Below are 26,453 nucleotides of genomic sequence, written 5' to 3'. Positions count from 1 at the left end.
TCATCCTTGATAGCAATAAAAACCCAACCTTTATTGGAGGTAGCTCCATTACCAGTTCCACTCATAGTTTCATCATCATCATCATCAATAATACCAAAATCATCATCACCAACATAATAGCATGATTTATCCTTATTCCTTCTAACTCTAGGTTTGTTCTGATATTCTAAATTAGGCTTATAACTCTTCACAAATCTTTCATGATTTCGAGTAGCTCTTTTAGGGAATCTAGAATCAAAATGACCAATCTTATTGCATGTAAAACATTTAAAAGGGACTTTTCCTTCATACTTACTTCCAGCTGGTCCTTTAGGAATTCTTCTATAAATCAAGGCTTCTAGCTCTTCATGTTCTCTTTCTTCTCTTTCAATTTCCTCCATATCTTCAGCATACATCTCCTTCCAATCTATCTTTTTCTTACCGGAGGCAGATGCTTTAAATGCAGTCTCAGTTTTAGTAGCAGACTGATCTCCAAGTTCCTCAAGCTCAAAAGCAGTCAATTTCCCAAGTAGTGTATCTTTGATAATAGGGGTACTTGACATTGTCTAGAGTTCATTGATAGCAGTAGCCTTCATCTTATAAGCTAGAGGTAGAACTATCAGAACCTTTGATACTATCTCATCTTCACTAACTGATCCACCGCAACATTTGATTCCCATAACAATCTTCCAATCTTCTTCCATCTTCAAAGTTTCATACCTTTCCTGAAAAACTTTCAAGTTTTGCAATTTTCATTACTTGGTCACCTTCATAAAGAGTTTCAAGCTTTGTCTAGATCAGCTTTGCATTCTCCAACTCTATGGTATTTAATATATTTTCATCAAATAGGGTATTTAACAATGCTTCTTTTGCTCTGACATCATTTTCAGCCTTCTTCCATTCATCAACAGGTGTCAGTGTTCTAGTATTAGGATCATGAGGTATATACCCTTTGTCCACTATCTCCCAAACTTCAGCTCCAAGACATCTCAGATGAATCTTCATTCAGTCCTTCCATAATTTATAATTTGTACCATCAAATCTAGGGCTCTGCTTCTAATAGGGGTTGAATGTAGAACTAGATGCAGTTGCATATCAAAACTGTAGACACATAAATCTGTCCACTTAATTAAATGAATATTTAGTATTTATTTGATTATTTAACCATCAGTCAATAGTAAATTAAATTAATATTTAATTAATTCATCTTCAACCCCTTCTTCTATTAACTAAATAAATTATTTAATTTAGTTAAATTAATTAATTAAGTCACACTCTAAATCAATTAAATGAATAAAACATATTTATTTAATTTAAACCATTTCCTCTTTAAAATAAATAAATAAATATTTATTTAAATCCCTAAACTACCCCCTCGCCCCTACTTGCATTCTCCTCCAAATGCAAGTTGTACTATTTGGTTGAAATAAAGTAATTTTATTTTAATTAAAATCCTATTGTCTCTCACCCACCAAACCCACTTGTTCTTTTAATCCCCTTCTAGACTCTTCTAACCCATTCTAGATTCTTCGAATCCATTTCAAATTAGCCTAATCCTATCCCCTAATTATTGTCACATTTCTAAGCAACTTGAAGTCACTTCTCAAAGCCTCAAAGTCTTTGAAAAGCATTAAAGACTTTATGTCTTCAACAAGTTAACCCCTAAACTCTTCCAAACCATTAATGGTTCTTATATAACCATTTATTTCTCTTACATAATCATTAATAGTTAAACTCAACTCACCCACATGGTTAGATACTTTCCCTCTAACTCAACCCTCAATTAACTCATGGGTCTCTTCAAGCATTTATTTTTTTGACCATGGTTATCCACACTAACTCTTGCACAAGAGTCTGTCCATTGGATAAAGTCATTATTCATTGGATAAAAGCTTTATTTATTTTAAGTTAAGCCTAACCTTACCTCCTAAGGTAACCTTCAAGTCATCTCAAACATTTAATGCTTCTTCCCTCTCCTCTCAAGCCATCTCATGTTGAATTTTTCATCTTGGGATTGGGTTGAAAGCCCTCACATGGATCATAAACCCATTAAACCTAACTCTTGTTGAGATTACTCAATCTCAACCATCCATTTCTCCATTTTTCCTATAAATAGAGCCGATCCTTCTTCAAAAGGATCCAGAAATATTTATGCATCAAACTTATACTAATTTGGAGAGAGAATTTAGAAGCATTTTTATTTGTTATTTTGGCTAAAATTAACATAGAATAATTAAGGTATTTTCTCATATTAGCTTTGTTTACACTTGCATAAGTAGTTATTTTTATTTTCATAATCATGAATCTCCATAAGAAATCTATAAATAGTGCAAAAAGATGAGGGCTACACTCATGTGGAACTTGGAGAGGAGAGGAACAAGGGAGGAGCAACTATGAGCATGTTGGAAAGCATCTGGGAGGGTTTTATCTCATTCCTTCATTTTTGTATGCTTTTCATTATCTATTTTATATCTCTCTTGGTATGCATGTTTAGGATTATAATTTCATTTGTCATTTGTTTTTTATTGTCATTAACAACACTAACATTTGAACATGTGCATCTTTTGTGTCTTTTTTAGCGTGCATCATTTGGTGAACCTGACGTGAATCAAACACGCAACCTTCTAATCTGAAAACTAACCTTTTTTGTGATTTTCCATAAATTTCCACACATAGGTTGTGCTTTAGCACTATTGACATGTGTTTTAGAGCCTTTGTTTGAGTTCTGATGCTTTTGACACAAGATTTAGCTTTTGTTGTATTTATAATGCTATTGTAATATTTTAGCACCTTTACGCTCTCTGTCTGTCAGTATTTTCATTATGTCGAATAGTTTAAATTAGCGTGTTTGTCCATCTTTTAGCACTATTGATATTCATTTAGCACTTCTGCTAATACTTTGGCACTTTTGTCCAAAGTAGCGCTTCTGTGTTTACACAAAGTAGCACTTTTGTAACAAAGAGTTCGAAAAAAAATTGTGTAACCAAAAAATTAAAAATTTAGCCTTGTAGAAGCCCACAAAAGATCTTCATTTCACTATTTTTTCTCTTTTTTGTGGAGGTTACTAACATTTTGTTTGTAGGATTCGAGGAGTTAGAATTGGGAATTTATTTCTTTTCTTTCTAGCTTTGTTTAAAGTTAGACTAAAAATAATTCACTTTCCTTTGTTTTAAAAAGAATCTCATCTTTAATTTTGGGTTAAAAATCAACAAAATATTCAATTTGGGCTTAAAAAGAATTTCATTTGCAAGCTAAAAATAACCACAAACTCAAACAAACAAACCTTGCTTTCTTGCAAGTTAGGGACAAAGTTTTCATTTTGGGCTTAAAACAAACCAGATAACTTTCATTTCTTGCAAGGATAAAATTCACAATCAACCTTTTATTTACAAGTTAAAAAGAACAAACAACTTGTCCATTTCTGTTTACAAATCTCTTTTACTTTGAGAAAAAGTACTTTCAATTTTGTTGACCATGATTTTCATTTTCCTAGTTAGAAAACAAATTGCTTTCTGGAATTAAAAAAAACATCATGTCTATTGGAGCAACATCTCCAAATAGCATATAGATCACATTGTGATAAACAGTAAAAAAGAACAAGTCTTTTCCATTTTTGGCATGCTTTTGCAAATCTATAGAGTGGTCCCATTTCTAACACACACTATCCTCTCCCTTGGCTCTTGTGGTCCTAGGTGCAATAGAAAAGTGTTAGTAACATTCTAAAAAAATTTATTTTTTAAGAGAGGCTTGCCAAGAGACACATCACTCTTGGGAATGATCTTACGTGGTAAATCCTTCAAGCCAATATAGAAATCAGGTGAGCAAAATTTGTAGACTTGGGTGTAGTTGTTCCTATCATGTAACTTGTCGAAAGGACATATGGGCCCCACCACAAGTTACAAGGCTCTTAAGTGAGTCACTGTAGAATGAACTTACGTCCAAAGACATCGAACATTACTAAACACTTTTATTCTAGAAGCCCACCCATTTTATTGATTGAGGATATTTGTGAAAAGTTCAATGCAAGAGCATAGATGGTTTTGCTCGCAAGATACTCACCATACATATTTCCTTGAGTAGAAATAGGGCTTTTTGAAAAGCTACTTGTAGCTTGATGAAAGTGGTGACTCCCCCATCATAGGGATCATCTATCTGTTATGCTCACACAAGACTTATTATATCACATCCTTACCTACCATGACAGGATTCATAAGGTATGTAGTATCAAAGTCAAATAAATATCAAGATGTGGGCTAAAAATATCACAGCTGGCCATGACCTTAGGGATAAAAAGTGTTTGAGTTGTCTTCATCTTGTTTCAAACCAGTAACAATTTGGGCCGACTTCAGGCTTTGGTAACATAAAATACATTTGTAAAAAGGGTCTAAAAGTTCACGATTGGGTTGATTTAGACCCACACCTATTTTTGCCTTTTGTTGAAAAAGGGTGAGGTTATTGTGCTTGTGTGCTTGCTGTGTTTTCTTGTCAAAAAAATTCAAAACAATTTTAAACCAAGTATCCATCCAACAAATCTACCTCAAACATTGATAAACAAAACAACATCAACAAGTGAAACAAAGTATCAGTTTGTATGACCATCACTCATATCTTGAGAAAATGAAATCTTCATCAAAGGACCACATTGAAAAAGAGACAACTTGGTTCAAAAGCTCTTATCAAAAGAAGGAAGTTTGTCTATATCAATAGACAAATATTTCTCTCACATAGGGTATTCTTACGTCATATGCATTTGTATCTTCAAGGCAAGTCCAATGAATTTGACAAAGCTCTTTGACAAATAGAGCTTTTACTTGGTATAGAGCTTTTGATTATCACAAAAACAAAGGGGGCAAGATCAATCCTGATTTCTTTCCTAAAATCTGTATCACATACAATGAATCTCGAGGGGAACCAGTGATCCCTGAGAGAGAGGAAGAAGTAGAAACCCCCTTTGTAACAAAAAGTTTTTATTGAGGTACATATTCTATCCACTTTCACCTTCATACATCACAAATCTATTCAACTCTGAAAAACAGAAAAAGGTCTTGTCTTTAGTACTTTCAGATATTGCTTAAATCAAACCAACAAATCACTTTGTAGGGTGTCTCTACATCTAGGATCAATCATCCTAAGAGGCATTTCTACATAGGTTAAAACTAGTTTTTGAGTGCATCCTCTCATTACTAGGTAGATTGGTTTGTAACACATCTCAAACCTTGCTATACCTCATCACATCAAAATTGTTGAAAAACACAAGAGCAACTCACAAAGAACTTTGTTGACATCCAACCTTCAATGTTAGAGATCCATCTTCCAACAAAAATTTCACAAAACTTGTCTTCCATAAAACATTTCATCACCACCTCATAATCACTTTCACAAACATCAAACTTTCAAAAAAAAAAAAAAAAACATGGCTCAAACAAGATCAATGAGAAACTGACAACCAGAGATTAAAGAGGAGGAAGAAAACCTTAACAATTTTCATGAGGCCATTAGAGGAGGCAATAATGATGAAAAATCCAGCAGTCCAACTCCAGAAGATATAGAAAGAACACAAAATAATCCCAAATTCAACAGACTCTTTGATGAGATTCTTAGAAACAATGTGGATTCTCATTTCTTAAGACTTGCTCAAGAGGGTGTTGAACTACCCTCTAACTTTGATACCACATAGATATGGCAAACATATGAGAAACATAGCCATCACGTTGGTGGAAGAGGTAGAGATTACTTTCATTATGACCTTAATCATCAAGGGAATGTTCCACCTCATCCTCCTTCAAAAATAGACATTTTAAGGAAACAAGTAGAAAATATCGCTGAACAACTGAATAGTGGTGTGAAGACTACTTGATTTTCACTTAATGATATTTGTCCCTATCCTTTTGATAGGAACATGGTTATTCCACATTTTCTATGAGGGTTCAAAACAACCAAATTTGAAAAGTATATGGGCAAAGGAGATCCTAGGGATCCTATATGAGAATTTCACTTAGCTTGTTTAGAGGTGGCCTATGAGGACACATATCTAATGTGCCTCTTTCCTCAAAGTTTGGGATTCACAACCACACAATGGTTTTCATGATTACCAGGCGACATTAGAACATTTGAGGAACTAGTCCAAAAATCCATTGCTCATTATGCACACAACATAGAATGAGATGTCACCAGGGTAGATTTATGCAACACCAAATAAAAACTAGGGGAGTTGTAGTCAACTTTCCTACAATGGTGGAGGTGACTGTCTAGCAGACGTTCTCTTCATTTACCTGAGCAAGAACTAGTGGAAATTTCCATTTCCAAATTAAATGATGAAATGGAATTTCATTTAGACATGAAGGGTACAGAATCCTTTGAAGAGATGATCACTCAAGGACTAAAATGTAAAAGATCCCTCATTAAAAAGGGACTTATCAAAATCTACAATGGACCCAAAGATGGTCCTTGTCCATGTTATAATAGTGATAAACCAATTTTTTGGAGCAAGAACAAGAATGCTGTCATGAAGGGATAGTGGATGCACAAACAATAAAAATTGCACAACCTATGGTCAGGTTTGCAGGAAAAATCCCCCTCCTAAAAATAATTCCATCACTAATCCACAAAATCAAGGTCACAATGCACAACAAGAGGAACCAAAACAAAAAAAACAAACCTACAAGCCAAAACGCACATACACACCATTAGGGGAACCTCTCGAAACAATCTTATGTCAATTGGTATCCTCCAATCTTGTGACCTTACCAAAAACATTTAATTATGAATCTCAATTCAAGCCTCCATGGTGGCATGATAATGAACATTGTGAATTTCACCAAGGAAGAGGGCATAAAACAAGAAATTGTCATCGACTGAAAGATCTTGTTCAAGATCTTATTGATAGAGGAGAAATTGAAATAGAAGGACATGACCCTAAAACATCCAATGGTGATCATTTAATGTTCAAGAATCCATTTCCATCACATGATCAAAGGGGTCCTTCCACCTCAGGGCAAAACACAGATAATACAACTAATTATACATAGGTTGCATATAATTATACTGTGAATCACCTTTATGATGACGATGAACAAGTTGCAACTCTTACCATCAAAGATCCAAATCCTGCATGCAATGTTCTTATACATCATAGAAAGATTACCATTCGAGCAACACCACAATGAATGACACCCCTGCCCAAGCAATATAATCTTGTAGAGCAATTGGATAAAACGCCCACCCTCATCTCCATATTAGAGCTTTTGCACTTATCCCTCTCACATAAAACAATCTTGGGTCAAGCTCTCCAAGAAGCATCAATCACCACCCACCTCAACACAAATCAATTTCAAGCCATGGTTGGTAATCTAAAGTCATCATTGTGCGTCACTTTTTCTGAAAGTGACAATGCTTCCTTCCAACAACCACATAATGCCTCCCTCCACATTGAAGGATTTGTAAACCAACATAGAATCAAGTGAGTCTTAATTGACAATGGAGCTGGCTTGAATATATGCATCTTGCAGTTGGTCACAACATTGGGTTATGCAGTAGAATCAATTGATGCCGGGAAAAAGATGTTAGAAATTAGGATCTAAGGATACTAATCATTATAAACAAGATTATGAAGTAAATGAAATATGAAACATACATGCAAAATGTACACATTACACAAGATATACATGGGGAAAACCCTTTTGGGTAAAAATCCCCATAAAGCATCATTTAATTAAAACACTTACAAATATAGTCTATAATAAAATAGACATGAACCTAGGGACACTCCTCCAATACTTCCACATGGCCAATAATACCTCATATGCATAGTGATACAACTCACCATAAAGCTCCAAATTCTCACACCTCTCAAATGAGAGAGAACCTCCTTAAATATAGGAGGAAGGGTGACTTCACTAGTCACACCTTTTCATTAACCCCCACTCATAAATAATTAATAATCTAATAGTTATTAGATTATAATTATTTCAAATGGGATATGCTTATAAAGCATATAATATATAAGGTTTTATAACCTTATATTAGAACATTATATATAAATTTTATAAGGATGTGATCCCTAATAACATTATGTTTTAACACTCCCCCTTAATGTTACTAGGGGATCACATGTCAATTTCCATAGAAGAAAAAATGAAGCACCTCAGTAATGTAGGTCTTCTTTGACAATGATAAATAGGGACACAAATATATGCCAACATGAAGATCATGCATTCCGGACTACATGAAAGTCATCTTGTCATAATTTATAATCCCAGTGTTTTAAAAATGATGCTGTGAGGTCTTAAAAATTATATTGGAGCCGCGGTCCCCTCAAATTAGCCTCTCCCTAGGTTCATTACATAGTGCCCATAGGTCTTAATACAATTCTTTTAGAAGTGGAAGTTTTACAAGGAGAAGAATTTACAATATACCCATAGGACTTAAAAAAATATGCCCGTAGGTCTTACGATACTATGCTCGTAAAACTAAAAAAAAATCTGCCTGTAGGTCTTACGATATTGTGCCCATAGGACTTAAAAAATAAAGGATTTAGCCACTAGGTGGTGTCTTTGATAGGCACACTCCCCCTCAATGGAATCACCTAAGGCCAAAAATTATTTGAATTTGGAGCATATAATACCTAAAGGTCTTATGCCTATTAGGTCTTAAATCTAGGATTTAGCCACTAGGTGGTGTCATGTACACTCCCACTTAATGGCATCACCTCAAAGCCAATCACTGCATAGAGGATTTCAAAGTGATGGCTAAAAATATAATATATAGTATGTGCTCATGATCTTCAAAGTGTATTTATTATAAAATGCTTTCACTTGAGTGAGGTGCCCATGATCTTCAAGGTGCCTTTATTATATAATGCTTTCACTTGAGTGAGGTGCCCATGATCTTCCAGGTGCCTTTATTATGGAATGCTTTCACTTGAGCGAGGTGCCCATGATCTTCAAGGTGCCTTTATTATAGAATGCTTTCACTTGAGTGAGGTGCCCATGATCTTCAAGGTGCCTTTATTATAGAATTCTTTCACTTGAGTGAGGTGCCCATGATCTTCAAGGTGCCTTTATTATAGAATGCTTTCACTTGAGTGAGGTGCCCATGATCTTCAATGTTTATTTTGATATTTAGAAATGATATTCTCTAGAAAGAGTAAAGTAACTTCAAGTAATATAGTACTTTCATATGTATCCAAATGTAATTCTTCAATAAATCTTCAAGGCCATATTGATTCTTCAAGAGCTACATTCATATTTTGTCCATTTGATTCAAAGACACATAGAGGATAGTCTTCTTATTAAAGTATTGCAGCATCCATGTAATAGCACTTGCACCATATGTTTTGAAGGCATAACCTCGCCATAGAAGAAACAATATAGTTAGTAACATAGCAATCAACTTCATTTTTGGTGCAAAGAAAGAACATAATATTATTTTTTATCATTTGCCAAAGATCATATAATATTCCTTATAAATATAAAATATAGTCCAATGATTGGTAGAAAGGAGATCAACATATATTTTCATGGGAATAGGAATAATAATTTTTTGTCTTGTTTAAAATACAAAAATAGACATGCTACTACATATAGTAATGATCCATAAAAAAATTAGGCAACGGGTGAGCTATCCTTTCCAGGTTTGCTCCCCAGATAGTTTATAAGGGTGATAGTCACCCATTATAAATAGTATGATTGAAAAAAAATGGATCAAATATAGAATAGAATAGCAAATCACTTGGATCTCCAAAAAAGGATGCTAATGAGAAATTTTTAAATTTACTTATGCATATTTACTAGCTTGTACATTTCATAAAAAAGCATTCTACCCTAAATTTATAGATAGATAGATGATTTCCTATTTATCATTGTGATAGTTTGATATCAAGGAATTTGCTTATCAAACATACTATAATCAAGAATATTCTTAATGTTAACATAAGTCATATCCTCCATCAAATACCTATAAAAATTAAATTTGAGATAAATCATGATGTTCCTTCCTTTATTCCTACTAGTTCACATGTGACTTTTTGTGATGCACTTAAAGGACTAATATAAATAATAACAGGTACTTTGGGAGGGTCACATGAAAAATATGAACTAAGACTAGATGAATCAACTGTATTAAAAATTCATATGGAAGGGTCAACACCATTATTTATGAAGTGCTTGTTCATTTGTTCATGTCTCACTAACAAGCTGTTTATAGAAGATAGCATAAAATGACAAAAGAGACATTACTACATCCACTCATACTAAATGACTATCAAAGATATTATAAGGAAGAGTTATAAGGGAATTATGAAATATCAACACTTATAATGGATGATCTAGGAAAGGACAAGTCTACACCATCTCTTATAACATTGTGAAACAAACCCCATTAAGACTATTCTTCATATATATACCTAATCTTCCATGAAATCAAATTATTTATTTTGTGCATATCCAGCTATCATTGCAGTCTTAATCTATTTGACTTGAATTATTTCAAATAGTTCACTTCCCTTGTGCATTTTTAAAAATAAAATAAAATGTATATTTAATGTTTGCACTAATGAAGCATTTCCATAAAAAGCTTTTACATGTTTATTCATAAAGTACATATGACTCTCTATGACGTGTCTAACTTATAGATAAAAAGATCGTGCTTTCACATAGCACATTAAGAGTTACATCTCTTTTCTTCCAAGTGAGTCATTTTTTCCAAAGATATCATATTTGGTGCATCTTAAAGTGTTAAAAGTGTCCATGTAAGGGTTAGAGTCATTTATGTCAAAAATAAAAAAAATACAAAAATTGTAAAAAATTGTAAAGTTGCAACATTATCAAAAAGTGCAACAAAAGTGTAAAAATGAAATCCATTGGTCATGAAGTGGTTAGAGTAGTTATAAAGGAGTTGGAAATGGTTTATAAAACCATGTTTGGTTGAAATCAAGAGGGTAGATCAGTTTGGAGGGGATTTGACAAAGATTATCCATCAAACCCTCAATCTGTCATGAGTTTTTATGGAATCTGTGGCTATCATAGGTCCATGGAGGATCCCATTTGGTGTAATTTTTATATGTATAAGTTATTTAATGATAGATTAATGAAATATATTTCAGATGAATCATTTCTTATGCATTTTTGTGGAGTATTTGGCAAGATATGTTTATCTTTACAATAATTGTCAAAACCCTACCAAGGGTTACTCGGTTTTGGGAAAATGATCATAACTTTTGATTTAACTGTTGGATCTGGCTCAAATTTTGAGAGGAATTGTGTAACTTAGTATTATAAATTATGACTGAAGTGATTGTATTTAAGATCAATATTGTAAACATTATTGATGACTGTTTGTTACAGTTCATGGTGAAAGGCAGATTGCTGAAGACAACAATAGTCTGGTTGCAACATTTGGTGTGGTCACATGAGGTATAGTAATGAAGAAAGGATATATGTTTCGAAAAGGTATTTTAATCTTCTTTCCATTTATTTTTGTCTTACTTAATTTGGTTAAGAATTGAATTTTGTGTGGTTATTTTGGTGAAAATAGTTTTTAAAGGTTGAAACCTTGAACTAGGGTATTCCATGGCAATAAAGAGTTTGTTCTCTCATGTTATGGTGAATATTATGATCTAAAATATTTAATGAAGGTTTTTAGGGATGTAATATAACCTTTGAAATTGGTTTGGAGTTGAGAAGAATTTTTTATATTTTTATATGCCTCTTGATTCAAGTTTAAAGTCTACCCTTGAATGAAGGTTTTATGGTTTGTGATAGATGCTCTGAATCAATGCTTTTTATGATAACTAGTTCAATATTAATTGATCATTGTGGTCAGCCCATAACAATGCACTATCAATATTAGAGAATAGTTACCCTTTCACAAAAGACACATCATTTAGATTTTGTATAGAGTTTTGATCTATTAAAGAGAACACATTTCTTAAAAAAAAATATAAAATCAATAAGATTGATTGATACGTTTGAAAAAAAACAAACTATTTGATATATGGTAAATTCAATAATGGTTGTATTTATGTATTTATTTCTAGATGGTGTAATTCATTCTATGAGAATTTTCTTAATTGATTTAATTTTAAAAATCAATCATGTAAATATATTTTAATAAGAGAAGAAATTATGGGATGGATTTTTCTAAGGTTATTAGAATTTTTATCATGGAGATATAGTTAGATACATTATTGAATTGTATATATGCACTTGAGATCCTCTAGTCTTGTTAAAAAATAACCATAATTAACTAATATCATTTAAGTACCTAATAAGGTGTAAAAAAATGCATTCTAATATTTCAAATGAATATGCACCTTTCACAACTCTTTAAAAGTATATGTTAAATTAATATGATGCTAAATGTAATTCAAAAAATAATTCAACATTTCCAAAATTGATGGAAGAAAGTAATAATTTAAATAAAACATTTGTCTAATAGTCTCAAATAAAAAAAAAAATCTTGGAAAAAAATATTTACCTCTTGAAGTGCAATCCTAAACATGCTAACCCCCCTTTTTTTTTTTGGAAAAAATCTCATCCTCAAAAAAAATAGAAATGAACAATTATGTCACTTACTCATATTTGCCACATGGATTCTAGGAATTTTCATAAAGAGATTTTTCATCCAGTTCAACTTATTTTTTTAATATAACTTGTAAAAATGATTAGTATAGCCTAACCCGCTCTGATACCATGTTGGAAATTAGGATCTAAGGATACTAATCATTATAAAAAAGATTATAAAGTAAATGAAATATGAAACATACATGAGAGAATAAATTTTTATAAGGATGTGATCCCTAATAACATTATGTTCTAACAAAAGATAACCATTAAGTTTTATGATGATGAAGAACGTGTTAGACACAGTGTACCACTAAGAGGGGGGTGAATTAGTGTTTCCTAACTTTTAAATCTTTACCAATCCAATTCCAAACAATCAACTTTTTACTTAACCACTAAACAGTCATACCGGTAATGCAAGAGAGGATAACAAGGAGATCATCTGCACTCAAGAGATTCACAACACCAGATTTTTGAGGAAAACCCAATATGGGAAAAAACCTCGATGAGAAGAGCTGCTGGAGACTACTACTCCAATCTAACCTCACAAGTAAAACACAAATTTACAAAGATTTTGGGCACCAACCCAAGGAGCACCAACCCGTGCACTTTTAGGGCACCAACCCAAGGAGAATGAACCCCTGCACCAAGCTTCAACTTGGAAACATATAATGAAATACTATTTGAATACAATTAAGGCTTCTTGTTGCAAATAAATTCTCCAACTCTTGAATCAAATAACTCTCTCCTAGTTTACAATCTTTTCTCCTTTACTAGAACTCACATTGCTGGTTGTGAAATTGTTGCCTCTATTTCTCAATCTATGTTATCTATCTTTCCCTCTCACACACAATCTATCACTAGGATGCTGTCTACTTTGTCACACCTTCCTGGTTAGGCTCAACTACCAGACTATGATACTGTCAGTAGAATCCTCTCACTATTTTGCTTGCTCCCTCACACTGCAACTTGCTCAGATCACCTTCTCAAGTTTTCTCCTTGCTCACTCTCCCTTCTATTCACTCCCCAATCTTCACATCATCAACATTTTTATGTCCGGAGCTCTCATCTCTTATCAAGTGATTTCCCACCAAAATGCAATTCAATGTTTTGACGGTTAGGTTTTCCTCACCATCTACAAGGCAAACCAAATCTAATCAGATCCTGCATGATCTGATCACCTTAATGTCCATTTTTTCATCTTCCCCATTTGCGTGCCTTTTTAAAATACTTTTTCCAGATAAGGGAAACACGATCCATTATTTGGATCTACATCTGTCAAACTACTATTAATATCTTTGTTGTTTCATTCTGGAGGTATTCTTTCAATCCAATCTTCTTGCTTCGATCCAAGTGCCAACTGCTCCCTAATATTCCTCTATCATTCCTTCTTCCTTGAGCCATAATTGGTCTGATGCAATCCCATGATTTGTGGCTCCTACATTTATGGCGATTATCTATTTCATCAACCTTGTCGATGAAGCTTCACTGACCATACCCTACTTGCCACCTCAGCTCCACATGTCATCACACCAATCAAGACATGACCTACCAATGCGTAGTTGATCCGACAATTATATACTGGTAAAACCCTTTGCTGGTAGAGTGTTCTTCTTCTATTAACCAGTAGAACATTCCGTACCAGTTGCACCTCTTCACCGTCGGTGATTTGAAACAACTTTTGACATTCTGCATCTTCATCATAAACAAGCCACCATCCTTCATTCTCAACTACCTGCATCTTCATCATAAACAAGCCACCATCCTTCATGCTCAACTACAATCGGTTCAAGTTGACATCAATGAAAACTTAGTGCCAATATGCCAACAATATCCCCCTTTGGCATTGATGTCAACTTCTCATAGTCCACTCCATACCTAAACATTTCTCCCCCTTTGACATAAATGACAAAGGGTACTTGGACACTCCCCCTTTGACCCATATCGAACTCCTACTGAGTCACATAAAACCTTCCTAGATAGATGATACAACACCCAACTTGTGTCGGAGGTACTCAAAAGTGCTTACTGGTAGTGGTTTGGTGAAAATGTCTGCCACTTGCTCACTAGTAGGAACATAGTCCATTCTTACCTCTTGTCCTTCAACCTTCTCTCTAAGGAAGTGGTATTTGATTGCAATGTGTTTTGTTCTAGAATGCATGACTCAATTCTTTGCTATGTTGATTGCACTTGAATTATCACACTGGATGAGAATTAGTTTAGTGATGTCTACCTATATATCTTTGAGAGTCTACTTCATCCAAAGCACCTGAGAGCAGCATGTAGTAGCAGCAATGTACTCAACTTGAGCAGTGGATAAGGAGACTGAGTCCTGCTTCTTGCTATGCCAAGAGACCAACCAATCACCTAGAAAGAATGCACCATCGCTTTTTCTCTTTCTATCATCAATGCATCATGCCCAATTGGCATCAGTGTATGCTTCCAAGATAAAATCTTCTTGTTTAGGATACCACAAACCATAGCTAAACATTCCTTGTAGGTACCTAAAAATTATGCTAATAGCATTCATGTGTGACTTCTTTGGTGCAACTTGGAATCTGGCTACCATGCATACTGCCTGTACTATATATGGTCTTGAAGTAGTCAGATACAGTAGACTGCCTATCATGGATTTGTACAAAGTCTAATCCACTATCGGTGATTCATCATTCTTACTCAATTTGCTACCTATCACCATGGGAGTATTTACCGGTTTGCAATCTTCCAATTAGAATTTCTTTAGCATCTCATTTGCATACTTGACCTATGAGATAAAGATTCCTTTATCTTTCTATAATATCTACAAGCCAAGGAAGTAAGTCAATTCACCAAGCATTGACATCTCAAATTCTGACTGCATCTGATCAGCAAACTCTTTGTAGAGAGTATACTTGTTGCCTCCAAAGATGATGTCATCTACATACACAGCCACAATAATCATGTGATTCCCATCTTCCCTTATGTACAAATTACTGTCAACACTTCCCTATTTGAATCCTTTCTCCTTCAGATACTGATCTAATCTTGAGTACCATGCTCTACGTGCTTGCTTCAAACTATACAGAGCCTTCTTCAACTGACACACAAATGTCTCATTGTCATGTAGCATAAATCCTTCTGGTTGATCCATGTATACTTCTTCTTCTAAATTTCCATTTAGAAAAACATATTTTACATCCATTTGGTATACTTTGTAGCCGTTGTAGGCAGAGTAAGCTAGAAACATCCTAATTCCTTCTAATCTAGCCACCGGTGCAAATGTTTCTTCAAAGTCAATCCCTTCTACTTGAGAGTATCCTTTGCACACTAGTCTAGCTTTATGCCTTACAATCTTACCTTGTTCATTCATTTTGTTCTGGTAGACCCACTTTGTACCAATGATATTCTTGTCTTCCAATCTAGGGACTAACTCCCATGTCTTGTTCTTCTCAATCTGGTGCAGTTCATCTTCCATGGCATCCATCCATTCTTGTCTCTTGCTAGCCTCACTGAAAGTTTTGGGTTCAACTTCAGTCATGAGGCATAGGTTGATTTTTTCATCATTCTGGGAAAGTCTTCTTCTAGTTTGCACACCATCATTCTTATTCCCCAAAATTTGCTCTTTTGGGTGATTCAACTATACATATTGACTAGGAACCTTCTGGGATGCTACCACTAGTGTAGTTTCTATCTGAGCTTCATAATATTCATCACCAGAGTCATCATACCAATTAACCTATGGTTGAGAACCTCTGTGCATATCTTCACCAACTCTTACATGCACACTTTCAACAACTCTTCTTAGTCTTTTATTGTAGCTTTTGTAGGCTTTGTTGTTAGATGAGTAACCAAGGAAGATCCCTTCATCACTCCTAGAGTCAAAATTTCCCAAACCATCCATATCTTTCTTAATGAATCACTTGCTTCCAAATAATTTAAAATATTTGACTGATGGCTTCTGGTCATACCATAACTCATAAGGTGTCATCTTGTTGTTTGTTCTTAATTGAACCCGGTTCAAAGTGTATGCACTAGTATGAACAACTTACTTCCAATAAGTATCAGGCAGATTGGCCTCATTCAACATGGTTCTGGCCATCTCTTTGACTATCCCATTTTTCCTTTCTACCACTCCATTTTGCTGTGGTGTTCTAGGAGTAGAGTATTGCCTTCTAATTTCATGTTTTTCACAATAATATTCAAATTCATTTGATGTGAACTCTCCACCCCTATCTAATCTGAGGCATTTTAATTTGTACCCACTTTCCTTTTCTACCATCTTCTAAAAGATCTTGAATCTTTCAAATGCTTGTGATTTATCTTGCAGAAAGGTAACCCATGTCATCCTTGAGTAGTCATCAATGAAAAGCATGAAGTATCTTTCACCGGCAAGTGCTCTTGTTCTAGTTGGACCACACAAATTTGCATGCACAATTTCAAGTGGCTTGGAGGTGTTGTGCTTCTTTGTCCTAAAACTAACTTTTGTTTGCTTACCTTTTACACATTCATCACAAAATGTGTTTACTGGTTTGATGATGAGTGGAATATTCCTCACACACTCCTTTTTGCTTACTGCAATGAAGTTATCAAAATTTATGTGGCCTAATCTTCTGTGCCACAACCAACTTTCATCTACTTGTCCTAACATACACTGGGACTCATAGCATTCCTTCAGATTATAAACATTTCCATCAGTTCTCTTTTCTTTCAGCCACAACTATACTGGTATTGTCTTTCTTTATCTGGCAGCCAGTTGAGTCAAAGGTGAATTTGTAACCTTTGTCACACATCTAACTCACACTTAGCAGATTATGTTTGAGGCCTTCCACATAGTATACATCATGTGCCTTCATTTTTCCATCAATTCTTAGTGTTCCTTTTCCCTTTATTTTGATGGAGGAATTGTCTCCAAACCTTACTGATCTACCATTCCAATCTTTGAGTTTAGTGAATTTCCTTTTGTCTCCAGTCATATGATTTGAGCAGCCTCTATCTACCACCCATATATTTTTACTTTCAGCATGCAAGGCAGTCTGCACTATGAGACTCGATTCTTACTTTTCCTTTTCTTTCTCAACCCAAACTAGTTTGATTTCCTTCTTCTTGTCAACTACTATATTCAGCTCAAGTTCAGTTACCAATTCATGATCTGGTTTTTCCTTCATTTTCTTGATCTTCTTGCTTTTGCATAACTTTGCTATGTGTCCAAATTCTTGACAATTATAGCATTTTATATTTTCATTAAAGGGAACATCCTTAAGATTTTTGTAGGGTACCAGTTTGCTCTTCCTATAATCAAAACTCTTATGCCCAAATCCACTACACTGATAGAAGACAATATCCATATCCTGGAGTGCATTAAATGAATTTCTACTTTCATAATTCATAGAAGGCTTATTGTTTAACTTACAATCAGCTATTTTGTGCCCAAACTTATTACACTAGTAACAATAACCATGAAAGTCTGATACATATTGGTTGGACTATCTTGGTCCTGAATGGATTTGCCTCATTGGATGTCTTCCATTCATGTTGTTGAATTTGGTGAATCCTTCTTAGTCAATCCTAGCATTCCTTCTTGGGTCTGCATATTTATGCATGAATAATGGCCTCCGGGTCATTTTTGCATACTGGTTTGGATGTTGAGTTCTAACAACATTTGCATATGTCTTTTTGCCAGAATCCTTGCCTACAGTGAATGTCTTCTTTTCTTTACCTTCAATTGAAGAGGTGAACATTATCTCTTTGTCGGATTTATCTTTGTGGGTTGAACCTTGACCAACTTACTTTTGTTTGCTCAACATCTTATCCAAAGCCTCAGTGTTGCCTTCATACTTACTTATTGTCTTTATTTCTTCCTTGCTTTCTTCAAGCTCCTTTCTGAGCTTTATTATTTTTGCTTCCATCTCTTGATGCTCCTTTTCTTTCTTTGTCAGATCAAGGGTTGCAGCTTCACCGATCTTCTTAGTTTCTTCCAGCTGCAGTTTTAAGTCAGATATGATTTGACCGGATTCTTCCAAAGACTGCTTCAAGAGATCTTGTTCATCTACTGCACCAAGCTTAACCCTCTTGAGTTCCCTTCTTGTTTTACTCAATTCTTCAAGTGTACTAATAAGTTCACTTACCAAATCCACTTTAGCCTCAATATCTTCTTCTTCCTCATCTTCATTAGCAAGTTTGTCGAGTGCCTTGAAGAGATTTACTTTTATGTCATTCTCATGGTCATCATCTTCTGATTGATCTTCATCATCTATTATGTCATCCTCAATGGTATATAGGTTGTTTTGGTTCTGGTAGCCTCTTCTTCCCTTCCAATAGTCATTCCTATCTCTATCTTTGCCAACAGATCTTATGAACTCTCTTGACTCATCTACACCAGCTTCTTTGTCAGGATAGTTTGAAGCAAAGTGTCTTACTTTCCTGCAGTTAAAGCATTTAAGTGGTAGCTTTCCCTTGTACCGGTTGGATCCTCTTTTGAGCTTCCTGACAAATTTTTCTACTTCAGCATCAGAGTCTTCACTAGATTCTTTATGAGTAATAGCTTCTTTTCCCTTTTTGGTGATGTTGAATGTTGCCTCTTTCCTTGTAGAAGTCTCATCGGTTGTTCTCATCTCATAGGTTGTCAAGGAGCCAAATAGTTCATCCATTGTGAAAGTCTTCAGATCCTTGGCTTCTTCTATGGCTGACACATTAGTATCATATTTGGCAGTGAGAGATCTAAGTATCTTTTTGACAAGAATCTCATCTGCGATCTCTTCTCCAAGTCCTCTAATAGTATTCACAGTTTCATCAAATCTGTGAAGACAGTCTGCAATCTTTTCATCTTCTTTCATTTTGATGCTTTCAAGTTGGCTTCTCAGCATTTGCATCTTGGCTTCCTTGACCTTTGCATCTCCCTCAAACAACCTCTGCAATTTGTCCCATGGGTCCTTTTCTGAAACATAGTGCATGACTTTGACAAATTCATTATCAGATAGTCCACTCAAGATGGCATGTTTTTCCTTTGCATTATTCTCACACTCCCTTTTTGCATCCAGATCAATGGGATGAGTATTGGGAATAGCATACCCATTCCTGATGGCCATCCACACATCAAAACCAAGAGATGAAATATAGGTCTCCATTCTTCTGCTCCAGAAGGCATAGCTGGATCCATCAAACATAAGGGCTTTTGAAGAAGCAGACTCACTTCTTGCCATTGTGCTCAAAGTATAGAATCTACCCAAGGTTTAAGGATAACTGGTAACTTGGCTCTAATACCAATTGTTGAACATAAAGTACCACTCAGAGGGGGGTAAATTAGTGGTTCCTAACTTTTAAATCTTTACCAATCCAATTCCAGACAATAAAATTTTTACTTAACAACTAAACAGTCATACCAGTAATGAAAGAGAGGAGAGCAAGGAGATCGTCCACACTCAAGAGATTCACAACACCAGATTTTTGAGGAAAACTCAATATGGGAAAAACCTCGGTGAGAAGAGCTATTGGAGACTACTACTCCAATCTATCTTCACAAGTAAAACATAGATTTACAAAGATTTTGGGCATCAACCCAAGGAGCACCAACCCTACACTTTTAGGGCACCAACCCAAGGAGAATGAACCCCTACACCAAGCTTCAACTTGGAAACGTATAATGAAATACTATTTGAATACAATTAAGGCTTCTCATTGCAAATGAATTCTCCAACTCTTGAATCAAATAACTCTCTAGCAGTTTACAGTCTTTTCTCCTTCACTAGAACTCACATTACCGGTTGTGAAATTATTGTCTCTATTTCTCAATCTCTACTATCTATCTTTTCCTCTCACTAGGATGTTGCCTGCTTTGTCACACCTTCTTGGTTATATAGTTTTCCAAGTTCTATACCTTCCTTTGCCATATAATCTCTTGTTAGGAAGACCTTAGATAGATGTCATGCAAGCAGTCCCATCTACCTATCACCAATGTATCAAGTTTCCACATAATGGTGTAGAAATTATAATCCTCAACAATGCAAATCCATTTTCCTATTGTAATAATATTAACCATCAGCTAGAGATCACCATACCTAACAACAAAGAAGCTATCCCTTCCACATCATATGTTAATCCAACCTCTCTTTCCATCTCAACAACCCCTATACCAAAGCAGGAGAAGTTGAAAATGAAAATGGCTGAGGAAGGTCCTGGGGAATATAATCTTAGCCAACTCTTTTATGTTGGGCAATTACTCACATCCCCTAGAACTCATGGCAAACCCCAAAAGTTTATTCAAACACCACTAGCCAAAATAACTTGCACTTTGGCCCAATTCATCCCTGGTAAAAGTTAGGAGGAGGAAACCATAGATGAGGACTTGGCCGAATGGATCTACACAAACCCTATCAACACAGAAAGCTTGAAGGCTAAGCTCCCCACTAAAAAATATGGCAAGGGCTTCACCATAATGCAAAGAATGGGCTATGATGGCTATAGTGCTTTGGGACATTGCAAACAAGGATGACATGAGCCATTACATCCTGTGTTGAAGCCAAAAGATAAAACTAGAGTAGGTTTTCAAAAGGAACCTCTTCCTAAGATTCGATTCAAAGGGAAACCTAGAAAACCCATCTATCAACTAGTTACTCCAAGGATGCAATCCTTGACTATATCTATGGCACCAACAACCCTATCAAAGGCATCAACAACATCAACAACAATAATAACTCCATCAGCAACATCAAAAACACCAATAACCATCAGCAACAACATCAACCATACCACTAACCCCATCAGCAGCACCAACAATCCTGCCTACAAAAGTGCATAAGCCAATAACTAATACACTATTCAATTCAAAAGACATCCCAACCTGGTACAATAATCGGATGTTGGAGAGTGATTTAGAGATAGAATCACATGAGTGGGAATGGGATTCAATGAATCTAAATACTTTATATGAGGAATACATGTCACCTCCACCACCTTGTAAAGATATCCTAGTTTATGGAGAGGCATGGATTAAAACCTTTTGGGTTCCTAAGCAAGAAGCAACTTCCACAATCCCTATGTCAAATCCTGCACTACAATCTAACAAGGATAGTAAAATTGATGAACTTCAGTCCTCTATATTAATCCTCACTGATGCCTCCCATGAACTCAACTTAATCGATGAGGTAATGCCTATCATCCATCCCGAACTCACTGAATGGAACCAGCCAAATCTTGACCATTTCCAAAACGATGAGGCACTCATAGAATTTTTAAAAATATGGGACAACATACCAAGCGGGGATCATAAAGCTGGGTTTCCCATTGAACTTAAAAGTGCAACATACTTCAAGGAAGATGCCAAACCTTTCAGCTACAAAAATATTACAACAAAACATGGATCTTCTAGTGAAAACCACACCATGGCACTATTTGATCCCAAAAAAGTATAAACAAAGAGCATATCGAAAGGTGAAAACCTCTCCAAGGCACCTAAGGATGAAAGGTTTGACATTCTCCCCTTTAGTATGAATTAGGAGAGATTGATGATCCTAATTGAAGAAACAAAAGAATTCAATGTGGGGACCCCTAAGACTCACCAAATACATTTGGCATCTCTATTAACTCCAGAGGAACAACCAAAATTTATGGAATTCTTCCAGAAGCATCAAATCAACTTCACATGGTCTTATGAAAACATGCCTCGCTTATATCCAGATTTGATCATGCATCACCTAACTGTGGCAGAAAGAGATAAACTTGTCAAACAAAATCTCAAAAAGATGCACCCATAGATTGTTGTTCTTGTCAAAGCTGAACTTAAAAAGCTCTTAAAATTTGGTTTCATTAGACTAATTGATTATGCAGAGTGGATCTCCAATATTTTACCTATTGGTAAACCTAATGGGGGCATCTGTATCTGTACAGACTTCAGAGATCTGAACAAGGCATTCCCTAAAGATGAATTCCCCTTGCCGAGCATCAACATGATTATTGATTTAAGAATAGCTCATGCAATGGTTTCTCTTATGGATGGCTTTTCAAGGTACAACCAGATTAATATTTCTCCAGAGGATCAACATAAAACTGCTTTCACATGTCCATGGGGAACATATTGTTGGAATGTGATGCCATTTGGTCTGAAGAATGTAGGGGCAACATATCAAAGAGGCATGACTAACATCTTTCACGATATGATGCACACCATAATGGAAGATTATGTCGATGATTTACTAGCTAAATCATTAACAAGAGAGGGTCATCTCGCAATACTGGGTAAAATCTTCAATAGACTAGATCAATATCATGTCTGTCTCAATCCAAAGAAATGTTTCTTTGGAGTAATCTCTGAGGATCTCTCAGGATACATTATCTCAAGCAAAGGCATTGAAGTAGATCTAGTGAAATTCAAAGCAATCATGGACATGCCACCTCCAAAGATCATCAGTCAGTTAAGGACACTACAAGGGCAACTACAATCAATTAAGAGATTCATTGCACAATTCCCTGATAAGTGTCATCCCTTCACGCATCTGTTACACAAGAATATCCACTTTCAATGGGATATAGTACCAACAAGCATTCTAAATGCTTAAAGACTACCTAATGAATACATCATTGCTGATCCCAACAGATCCAAGTAGACCTCTATTGCTATATATTTCACCTAAAAATACAACATTAGGAGTACTATTGGCACAACACAATGTAGAATGAAAAGAATGTGTTGTATACTATATCTATTGCACATTGGTAGGCTATGAACTCAATTACACACCTATTGAGTGAGCTTGCCTAGCAGTTATCTTGGCAGCCACCAAATTGAGGCACTACATGTTAATGCACAAGGTACAACTCATTGCCAAAATAGATCCACTAAAGTACCTACTCAGCAAGGTAGCATTAACAAGGCACTTGGCCAAATGGGTTATGATCTTGAGTAAATTTGATATAGACTATGTGGACCACAAGGTTATCAAGGGGTAGGTTATTGTAGATTAGTTGGTTGATGCACCCCTCGCAGGTGACCATCCTCTTGTTTCCAATTTTCAAGCTAAAGATATCATCATGATAATAGCTACACAACCTTGGAAGCTATATTTTGATGGCTCATACACTAGGCATGGCTCAAGGGCAGGTATTCTTTTTATCCCACCTCAAGGTGACAACATCCCGAAGTCATACAAGCTCACTTTCCCATGCACCAATAATATAGAAGAATATGAGGCCTTGATCATAGGACTCAAACTAGCTATATAATGGCATCTAAAAGAGCTACAGGTATATGGATATTCCCATCTAGTCATTCAATAAGTCACCGATGAATACAAAACTAAGGATGATAAGCTCATGTCGTATAAAAGGATGGTGGATAGTTACAAAGAATCATTTACAACTATCACATTTGAGCAAGTACCCAGAGATCAAAATCGAGTTATAGACACAATGGCTACAATTGCCTCTCTCCTAGATCTTCCACAAAATTCAACACGCTACGAGTTCTTAGTAGAATAGCTTTGGATCCTTGCATATAATATCCCTAAAACTAAAATGATATGTCACCTTGTCAGTTATGAATCCCCATGGTATCTTGATTTCTTCACTTACCTACATGACCACACACACTTCCCCCTAACTAATCAAATAACCAATGAAAAACCTTTATATGCCAAACTGCTCGATACACCATCATTGTCGACACCCTATACAGATGAAGTCTTGATGGCACTCTCCTTTGATGTTTGGAACAAGATGAGATAACAAAAGCCTTGTAAGAGGTACATGAAGGAATTTGTGGGGCTCACTCAAGTGGTCATTCGCTAGCAAAGAAAATCATGTGCGCTGGATACTATTGGCCCTCCATGGAAAAATACTCCTATTTTATCATAAAGTGCAAGAAGTGCCAGGTTCACGGAGACCTGATAGATACCCTAACATAGGAATTACAACCAATGACAACACCATGGCCCTTTTGTCAATGGGGACTTGAACTTGTCGGTAAAATCCATCCATCTTCATTCAACGATCATAAATTTATCATTACCACCAACAAATACTTCACAAAGTGGATCAAAGCCATTCCACTTACCCAAGTCACCAGCAAGAAGATCACCTCATTCATCCTTAATTACATCATCTGCTGGTATGGTGTACCCATGTCCATCATCATAGATAATGACCTTCCATTTAAAAATTAGGATGTCTGTGAACTTTGTGAGAGGTTTCACATCCAACACCATTTTTCCACTCCATATTACCCACAAGGCAATGGTCAAGTCAAAGCATCAAACAAGAACATATCAAGGATCCTCAAAAAGACAGTCAACGATGCTGGCCGTGATTGGCACATTCACTTAAATCCAACACTATGAGTGTATCGAACTACCATTCGAACCCGTACAGGTGCAACCCCATACTCACTGGTTTATGGAGAAGAAGCCATCTTTCCTATTGAGGTTGAAATACCATCTCTATGGGTCTCCTTGCACAATCTGATAGATGATGAAGCATACTAAGTCTCACCTCTTTAGGAATTGGAACTACTTGATGAAAGGAGACAAGATGCATACAACCACCTAAAAGCCTATCAACATTGCATGAGCAAAAGCTACAATCATCGGGTCAAACCTCGCACATTGGAGGTAGGTGATCTTGTTCTCAGGGAGAATCCTCGCAATCAACCAAATAGAGAACATTAGGGCAAGTTTGAATCCAATTGGCTGGGTTTGTATGTCATCATTTCTATCTTCAGGTCTTGGGCATATCAATTGACAAATTCAGAAGGAGAACCACTAGCAGATCTGATCAACAACATGCACCTCAAACAGTTTCATACATAAGTTGTGCAAAGCATCAAGCTCCTTCAATATATTAGAAAATACCAAAGAGATTCAAAAAAATGTCCTGAAGAAAATACAAAACAATCAACAAAATAGTAAAGAAAAATCATTCATTCAAATGGTGAAAACGGCTACGGTAGCGCCTTGGGTAAGTATGATGGTGAAAACCTAGAAAAAAAGTGTCATTCGTAAAGGCTATGGCTCCATTGTCTTTCAGACTCGTTGCGATCAAATCCATTGCATCCATTCATCCATCATTCAAACCATGGCTTGTTATTGATATACAATCATGGTATTACTTCATGTGTCATGCATCCCTCTTTCATAATGACATCTAACTAGGGGCAATGCTCTTAACCTAGTGATGGAAGTGGATTCTACATTACTTGTGATTCATTGAGTTCCTCATTCAAAACTGTCTGGAAATATATCAAAAACATTCAAAACACTCACAAAATCCATAAAAAACATGACAAAAACATCAAAAATCAATCAAAAACATTATTCTTTGTACACACATATCGCAAAAGACACCAAACAAGTATTTTGAGATACTCAAATGATGACCACATATCAAATCAACCAACCAATCAAAAACATCTACACACAATCATCTTCACAAGGATGCATCCTTCCTTACAAAACAAAGACATGATAACATTTTATTTGACAAGAAAATTTTGTTTAAGATACTAAGCACTTGGTCGATTTGTTATTTCTTTATTTATTCATATCAAGTTCCTGCACTACTCTAGGATATCCACAAGTGATTAGAGTAGTCAGGATGGCTCCTAATATCTTTTTGTTTGTTGTCTATAGATTGTTCCAATGAAGTTTTGGGGCATGTACTAATGGTGTCTGTGTGGGAGGTTCACTAAGCTACATGATCATATGCTAAAATATAGTCATGGATCACTATGGCTTACTAACTACAATATATACCTCAACCATTTGTACATGAACCAGAATGGAGGGTAACTTTCCTTGTTTGCAATGCTTGCTTACAAGTGAAATGCTCAAACTTGGTTCATGCTACCTCAGCCAAGAATGATACTACCATTCTCAATGATGAAAATAAAGCACTATAAATAATCTATGGATCGTAATCTCATCTCATCTATATAAATTGCATTTTGTTTCA

The sequence above is a fragment of the Cryptomeria japonica genome, chromosome 4 (genome assembly GCF_030272615.1).
Source record: "Cryptomeria japonica chromosome 4, Sugi_1.0, whole genome shotgun sequence".
In the NCBI taxonomy this organism is placed as follows: domain Eukaryota; kingdom Viridiplantae; phylum Streptophyta; class Pinopsida; order Cupressales; family Cupressaceae; genus Cryptomeria; species Cryptomeria japonica.
This window is presented reverse-complemented; position numbering follows the sequence as displayed.